Below are 8,635 nucleotides of genomic sequence, written 5' to 3'. Positions count from 1 at the left end.
TTAATTGAAAGTAATGTTAATAAATATGAGGAAAAAAAATTCCGAGTTTTTAAAATGTTTTTTTAATTATGGTTAAAAATAAATGTAAGTGGACAGTGTTCTTAAAAAATAATGTGTTTTTTAAATTTAATTTAATTATATTTTTGTATGTTTTTAAACTCTTATGCCTGTAAAAGTAGGCTATGCGCCTGAATTTTGAGGACATTTGCTGGGCAAGATATGGGTAAATACCGCAGTGTTACCCATGCAAATGTTCTCGCACCCGAGCAGCTTCACAGATCGGAAAAGCCGGTTTTCAGCACATGCGCATTGTGCGCTGAAAACTGGCTTTTCCGATGCCTTCCCGGGTCTGTAGAAACTTCATGCCAGTTGATTAAAAGCAGTCTAATGTGGTTCCCATATTCAAATATCAGATACATGTAACTATATTCCCACATTACAACAGTGACTACATTCCAAAAGTACTTAATTGGCTGTAAAGCGCTTTGAGACATCCGGTGGTCGTGAAAGGCGCTATATAAATGCAAGTCTTTTTTATAAGTATTACTTCAAATCCATGCAAATATTGGAATCAATTATGAGATGTGACTTGAAGATTATCTTTAAAATAATAACTTGAACAGCAGTTTATGACATTCTCTGCCCAATCGGGCCATATTTTGCATGTGAACAATCAGACAATTTTATGGATGTACCTATTTGTACTAACTGAATTGCAGCCGTTTCTCTGATTGGCTCTCCATTATCACATGGCCCATTGCTGATTGGTCCCTTTGGTAGGATAAGCCACACCCTGAAGTTTCTCTGGAATGTGTGAATGGAACCTCGCAGCCTAACTTTGCACATTGTAACATGATCCATTTTGAGTTCAGAAGTCAGAAAGGACACATCCCTCCCCCAGCCAAAGTGCCTTAACCCAGCGCAAGTGCATCCCTTTCCCCAGCCAAAGTGCCTTACCCCACAGCAAGTGATCAGGAATGCAAAGTAATCTTGGCCTTTATTGCAAAGGGGTTGGAGTATAAAAGCAGGGAAGTCTTGCTACAGTTATATAGGGGATTGGTGAGGCCACACCTGCAATACTGCAAATAGTTTTGGTTTCCATGTTTAAGAAAGTATATATTTGCTTTGGAGCAGTTCAGAGAAGGTTCACTAGGTTGATTGCAGAGATGAGGGGGTTGACTTATGAGGAAAGGCTGAATAGGTTGGGCCTCTACTCATTGGAATTCAGAAGAATGAGAGATGATCTTATTGAAACGTATAAGATTATGATGGGGCTTGACAAGGTGGATGCAGAGAGAATGTTTCCATTGATAGGGGAGACTAGAACTAGGGGGCATAATCTTAGAATAAGAGGCCGCCCATTTAAAACTGAGATGAGGAGGAATTTCTTCTCTCAGAGGGTTGTAAATCTGTGGAATTCGCTGCCTCAGAGAGCTGTGGAATTCATTGAATAAATGTAAGATAGAGATAGACAATTTCTTAACTGGTTGGGTAATAAGAGGTTATGGGGAGCGAGCAGGAAAGTAGACCTGAGTCCATGATCAGATCAGCCATGATCGTGTTAAATGGCGGAGCTTTTGTCCTACTCCTGCTCCTATTTCTTATGTTCCTGCGTTTTAAGTGCAGCCCTCCCCCAGCCAAAGTGCCTTACCCCAGCACAAGTGCATGACCTTACACCCCCCACCCCCCCGCCACACACACACACACACACACCATAAATGGGGCATTGTGTACGGATTGTTAACAGGTTTATTGGGTATGAAGTGAATAGTGACAGTGTTGTGACTTCTGGATTTAATCCACTCCAACGATGTCCCTTGCAGGGGATTGTAAGAACGTGATCCGTCTTCCCTGAGTTCCCTCTCTCACCTCCGATAACCCCCCCCACCTGTGTCTCTCTCGCCCCAAGTCTCTCGCCCTGCCCCCCACCTCGCTCTCCCCCCATGCCCCTCCCACCAGTCTCTCTCTCTCTCCCCCTCCCCAGCCCCTCTCTCTCTCCCCCAGCCTTTCTCTGCCCCCCCCCGCCCCCGTCTCTTCTACTCCCCTCTCGGCCACCAGCCGCTTCTCCAGCCCTGCTCGCGGCCATCCGTCGCTTCTCTCCCCGCCGGCCCTCTCGGGAGACGCATGCATGTAAAGAAGAAAATGTACAAATAGTTATTCCACAATTTTATACGAACACTGTCTGTTTTTGACTCAGCAAGTAATAGTCACCCTACCCCCCCAAATTATTGATGGTATATTCAGACACTTAAGGTAGATGTACTCAGGAGGTCAGCAGTTAAAGACCTGTGACCTGTGGGCTCTGCTTCCCACTGTTTGTTCATTGATGACGTGACTGGTGAAAAATAATTGTACCATTGAAAGGTAAGTAGAAACCCAATGGCACCTCACAGATACCGCAAAAACTTTGGTTCCAATTCCACTGGGTCTCTAACTATCACTAGATTTATATTCGTGAGTGCCATTGATGGCGGGAAAACCCACATTAGATATCACATGGTAATTACAGCACAGAAACAGGACATTTGGCCCAACTAGTCGAAGCTGGCATTTATACTCCGCATGAACCTCCTCCCACCTTACTTTATCTCACCCTATCAATATATCCTTCTATTCCTTTCTCTCTCATGTACTTAACTAGCCTACCCTTAAATGCATCTGTGCTATTTGCATTAACTGCTCCATGTGGTAACAGGTTCTGTATTTTCACCACTAAGTAAAGAAGTTTCTCCTGAATTCCTTATGGATTTATTAGTGACTCTTTTAGTTTTGGACTCCCCTACAAGCGGAAAAATCTTCTCTACATTTACGCTATTCAACCACTTCATAATTTTAAGTCCCCGATCACATCACCTCTCAGTCTTCTCTGTTCTAGAGAAAACAGCCCCAACCTCTCAGTTCTGGGATTATCCTCGTAAATCCTTTCCGCACTTTACTAGTCTTTCTATATTTTTTTGCAATATAGATGCCATAAAATATTAATCTCCCTGGAAAATACTGAAGCAAAGTAATTATTCAGTATTTCTGCCATTTCACTATCAGTACCTGTGAGTTCATCTTGTTCATCCCTTGGTGGCCCTATCCCTATTTTAATTCTCCCTTTGTTATTAGTGAGTTTGTAGAATACTTTATTTCTTTTCATATTTTTTGGTAATTTAATGTTATAGTTTCTCTTTGCTTTCCTAATTTTTTTAAACTTGTTTCCTAAATTCCTCATATTCCTTTTTATCATCCTCTCCTTTCTTGCCTACGTACTTAGTGTATGTTTTTTCTTTAGTTGCAATTTTGCCCTTGTAAAGTCCTTACTCTACAGTATGAAACCACACGAGGCACATTCTGGGGACAAGGTCACTCTATGAGCCCCATCGTTCCCATCCTAAAAGCAGATGGCTCTGTCAGGATCTGTGGCAACTACAAGGCCACCATCAATCGGGTGTCCCTACAAGATCAATACCCGCTCCCGAGAGCGGAGGACCTCTTCGCCACGCTGGCAGGTGGCAAGCTGTTCACCAAGTTTGACCTCTCTTCAGCCTATATGACCCAGGAACTGGCCGACGAATCTAAACTACTGACCACCATCACCATGCACAAGGGATTGTTCGTTTATAACAGGTGCCCATTTGGCATTCGACCAGCGGCCGCGATTTTTCAAAGAAACCTGGAAAGCCTGCTTAAATCCATTCCTGGAACGATCGTATTCCAGGACGACATCCTCATCACGGTTCGAGGCACCGAGGAACACCTCCACAACCTGGAGGAGGTGCTACGCTGACTAGACCGGGTAGGCCTGCGACTCAAGAAGTCTAAATGTGTGTTCTTCGCTCCTGAGGTTGAGTTTCTGGGCAGGAGGGTTGCTGCAGATGGGATTCGGCCCATCGAATCCAAAACAGAGGCGATTCGACGAGCACCCAGGCCCTGCAGCACATCGGAGTTGCGTTCATTCCTCGGACTGTTGAACTATTTTGGGAACTTTCTGCTGAACTTGAGCACATTGTTGGAGCCGCTACACGTGCTCCTGCGTAAGGGTTGCGATTGGTTTTGGGGGGACTGTCAGGAACGGGCTTTTGATCGGGTGTGAAACCTACTTTGTTCAAACAAGTTGTTGACCCTGTACAACCCCTGTAAAAAATTGGTTCTGACATGTGATGCATCGACCTATGGGGTTGGGTGCGTGTTGCAGCAGGGCAATGCTGAGGGTCAACTACAACCTGTGGCTTATGCCTCCAGGTCGCTCTCTCAAGCAGAACGGGGATATGGGATGGTCGAGAAGGAAGCGCTTGCATGTGTCTATGGTGTAAAGAAAATGCATCAGTACCTCTTTGGTAGGAAGTTTCAATTAGAGATGGACCACAAGCCATTAACATCGCTGTTGTCAGACAGCAAGGCTATCAATGCCAACACATCAGCCCGCATACATCGATGGGCTCTCATGCTGGCTGCTTATGACTACTCCATCCGGCACCAGCCCGGCACTGAAAATTGTGCTAACGTGCTCAGCAGGCTTCCACTGGTCACCACTGAGGGGACAGCGGAGCAAAGCGCTAGATGGTCATGGCTGTCGATGTCTTTGACAGCGCAGGCTGCCCCATCTCAGCCTGCCAGGTCAAAATCTGGACAAACAGAGATTCCCTCCTAACCCTGATTAAGAAATGTGTCCTGACTGGGGTTTGGGCGCCCGCACACGGAGCATGACCTGAGGAGGTCAGACCATTCCACAGACGGATAGATGAGCTCTCCATCCAAGCCGACTGCCTACTATGGGGCAGCCGGGTAGTTATGCCCCAGAAGGGCAGGGAGGCATTCATCAGGGAACTCCACAGCGAGCACCCAGGCATTGTGCTGATGAAGGCCATTGCCCGGGCACACGTTTGGTGGCCTGGAATTGATTCAGACCTGGAACACTGTGTTCGCAGATGCACGACATGTGCCCTGCTGGGTAATGCCCCAAGGGAGGCCCTGCTCAGTCCATGACCCTGGCCCACCAAGCCATGGTCATGCATTCATGTTGACTACGTGGGCCCGTTCATGGGAAGAGGTTCCTTATTGTGGTAGATGCGTACTCGAAATGGATCGAGTGCATCATTCTGAATTCATGCACGTCATCCACCACCGTGGAAAGCCTATGTGCGATCTTTGCAACCCATGGCTTGCCGGACATCCTGGTTAGTGATAATGGCCCATATGTTTCACAAGCTACGAATTCCGAGAGTTTATGTCGGACAATGGCATCAACCACGTCAGGACTGCACCGTTCAAGCCGGCCTCCAATGGCCAGGCGGAACGTGCGGTCCAAATCATTAAGCAAGGTATGCTCAGGATTCAAGGACCCTCCCTACAGTGCCGCCTATCGCGCCTCCTGCTGCCCTATAGATCCCGACCGCACTCGCTCACGGGGGTCCCGTCCGCAGAGCTACTAATGAAACGGACACTCAAAACTCGGTTGTCCCTCATTCACCCAGTCCTGACCAACATAGTTGAGGGCAAGCGCAAGTCACAAAACGAGTACCATGACCGTAATTCGAGGGGGAGATGTATAGAAATAAATGATCCTGTATTCGTCCTCAATCACGCCATGGGGCCCAAATGGCTTGAGGGCACTGTAATTGACAAAGAGGGGAATAGGGTCATCGTGGTAAAACTCAACAATGGTAAGATATGCCGTAAGCTTCCGGACCAAGTAAAAAAAAGGTTCATCATCGACACGGAGGAACCTGAAGAAGACCATGAGATGGAGCTCACACCACCGCCAGTGAACGAGCAACAAGAGCAATCAGAAGAATGCACAGTCCCTGCGGTCAGCCCGGACAGGCCAGAATCACCACAGGTGACAGACACTCACATCAGTGTCCAACAACCAGAGCCCCAACTGCGGCGCTCCACGAGGGAGCATAGACCACCTGAAAGACTAAACCTATGATCCCAATAAGACATTGGGGGGGGGGGTGGGGGGTGGAGATGATGTCATGTATGTAACCACAATGTAACACCACTGTATTACTGTATACACTCATCCTAGGTGCACACCTTGACCACAAGGGGTGAACTTGTGGGAGATACTTCTTACCTGATCTCCCAGGTATATAAAGGGAGGTCCCTCGCAGGGTCATCACTTATGGAGTGCTGTGAATAAAGAGTTGAGGTCAAAGAGTGACCTTGTCCCCAGAATGTGCCTCGTGTGGTTTCATGCTGTAGAGTAAGGACTTTACATTGGCAACGAGAAACGGGAGCTCACGACCCACGAGAATGGCCACCGGTAGTGCAGAGGAATGGTACTGTGTTGAGGAAGATGGCGCCGATTTTGTCGCGAGGCTTCAGCAAAGCTTCATTACGAAAGAATGGCTGGGGGATGCAGCAGCCGACAAGCGAAGGGCTCATCTTTTGACCAGCTGCAGACCAAAGACTTACGCGCTCATGAAGGACTTACTAGCACCCGAAAAGCCGTCGGACAAAACCTTTGAAGAACTTAGCAAACTGATCGGGGAGCACCTCAAACCAGCGAGTAGCATATATATGGCCCGACACAGATTCTACACCCACCGACGTCGTGAAGGACAGAGCATACCGGACTTTGTAGTGGACCTCCGGCGTTTGGCCAGCCTTTGTAAGTTCACAGACGCTTGCAGGGGGGAGATGCTAAGGGACTTCTTTATCGAGGGCATCGGTCACGCGGGAATTTTCCGCAAATTAATTAAGACCAAGTATTTGACCTTGAAAACGGCGGCGTTGAGAGCTCAAACTTTCATGGCGAGGGAGGAAGAGATGAAAATAATATACGCGCACAATTCTACCTCCAACGCGGCGGTGGATTAGGGAGTCAACATCATCAATGCGACTCAGAGCCCCGCAGGCTGGCAGGGGCAGTCTGGCAGGCAGCAATAGACTCCAGAGCAGGATTCCAGCAGAGACAATGGCAAGCTGAATGGACATTCACGCCATCACAGCGGACAATGCAGCCCGGGATGGGGCCATTGACACCCCCTAATAGGGTACTTAAGAGCAGTCAAAGGGACAGTCAGCGCGAAATGCCTGGCCATAGTCCCTTTGTCCCCAACAATGGAAACTTTAACTCATGCTGGAGGTGTGGGGGAAAACACTCAGCCAGATCTTGCAGATTTCAACAGTTTGTCTGCATAAACTGCAATCTCAGTGGCCAGTTAGCTCGAATGTGTAGGAAGCCTGCAACCAGACTAATATATGAGGTGGATGGACCAGAAGAGGGTTCTTTGAGGCAGGATGACTTTTGGGGCAAATCGATGGACGCCGAAGTTCAGCGGGTCCATGCGGCGAACAGTTCATACACCAAAACGCCACCAATGATGATGAGGGTTTTATTAAACGGTATCCCTGAACACATGGAGCTGGACACTGGGGCCAGCCAGTCACTCATGGGTGTTCAGCAATTTGAGAAGCTATGGCCACTCAAAGCCAGTAGACCCAAATTAGCACATATTGAGACATAATTACGGACTTTCACTAAAGAAATCATTCCGGTGCTAGGCAGTGCAATGCTGGCTGTCACACACAATGGGTTAGTGAACCGGCTGCCACTCTGGATTGTCCCGGGCAATGGTCCCGCACTGTTGGGGAGGAGCTGGTTAGCCGAGATGAACTGGAAATGGGGGGATGTTCACGCAATATCATCTGTGGAGTGATGTTCATGCTCACAAGTCCTACAACAATTCGATTCTCTATTCCAACCTGGCATCAGGACTTTCAAAGGCACAAAAGTAGTAATACACATCACCCCGGACACCAGGCCAGTGCACCACAAAGCCAGAGTGGTGCCGTATGTGATGCGGGAAAAGATCGAGAGCGAATTGGACCGGCTGTTGAAAGAGGGTATCATCTCGCCTGTTGAATTCAGCGACTGGGCGAGCCCCATCGTTCCCGTCCTAAAAGCGGATGGCTCTGTCAGGATCTGTGGCGACTACAAAGCCACCATCAATCGGGTGTCCCTACAAGATCAATACCCGCTCCCGAGAGCGGAGGACCTTTTCGCCACACTGGCAGGCGGCAAGCTGTTCACCAAGTTGGACCTCACTTCAGCCTATATGACCCAGGAACTGGCCGACGAATCTAAACTACTGACCACCATCACCACGCACAAGGGACTGTTCGTTTATAACAGGTGCCCGTTTGGCATTCGATCAGCGGCCGCGATTTTTCAATGAAACATGGAAAGCCTGCTTAAATCCATTCCTGGAACGATCGTATTCCAGGACAATATACTCATCACGGGTCGCGACACCGAGGAACACCTCCACAGCCGATTGGACCGGGTAGGCCTGCGACTCAAGAAGTCTAAATGTGTGTTTTTAGCTCCTGAGGTTGAGTTTCTGGGCAGGAGGGTTGCTGCAGATGGGATTCGGCCCACCAAATCCAAAACAGAGGCGATTCGACGAGCACCCACGCCCTGCAACACATTGGAGTTGCGGCCATTTCTGGGACTGTTGAACTATTTTGGGAACTTCCTGCCGAACCTGAGCACATTGTTGAAACCACTCCACGTGCTCCTGCGTAAGGGTTGCGATTGGTTTTGGGGGGATTTGGATTTGAATACAGGGGCAGGGAGGTGTTGCTACAGTTGTACAGGGCCTTGGTGAGGCCACACCTGGAGTATTGTGTACAGTTTTGG

The sequence above is a fragment of the Pristiophorus japonicus genome, chromosome 9, assembly GCF_044704955.1.
Source record: "Pristiophorus japonicus isolate sPriJap1 chromosome 9, sPriJap1.hap1, whole genome shotgun sequence".
Taxonomy (NCBI): Eukaryota; Metazoa; Chordata; class Chondrichthyes; family Pristiophoridae; genus Pristiophorus; species Pristiophorus japonicus.
The sequence above is the reverse complement of the archived record's forward strand: the minus strand, read 5'-3'. Positions refer to the sequence as shown.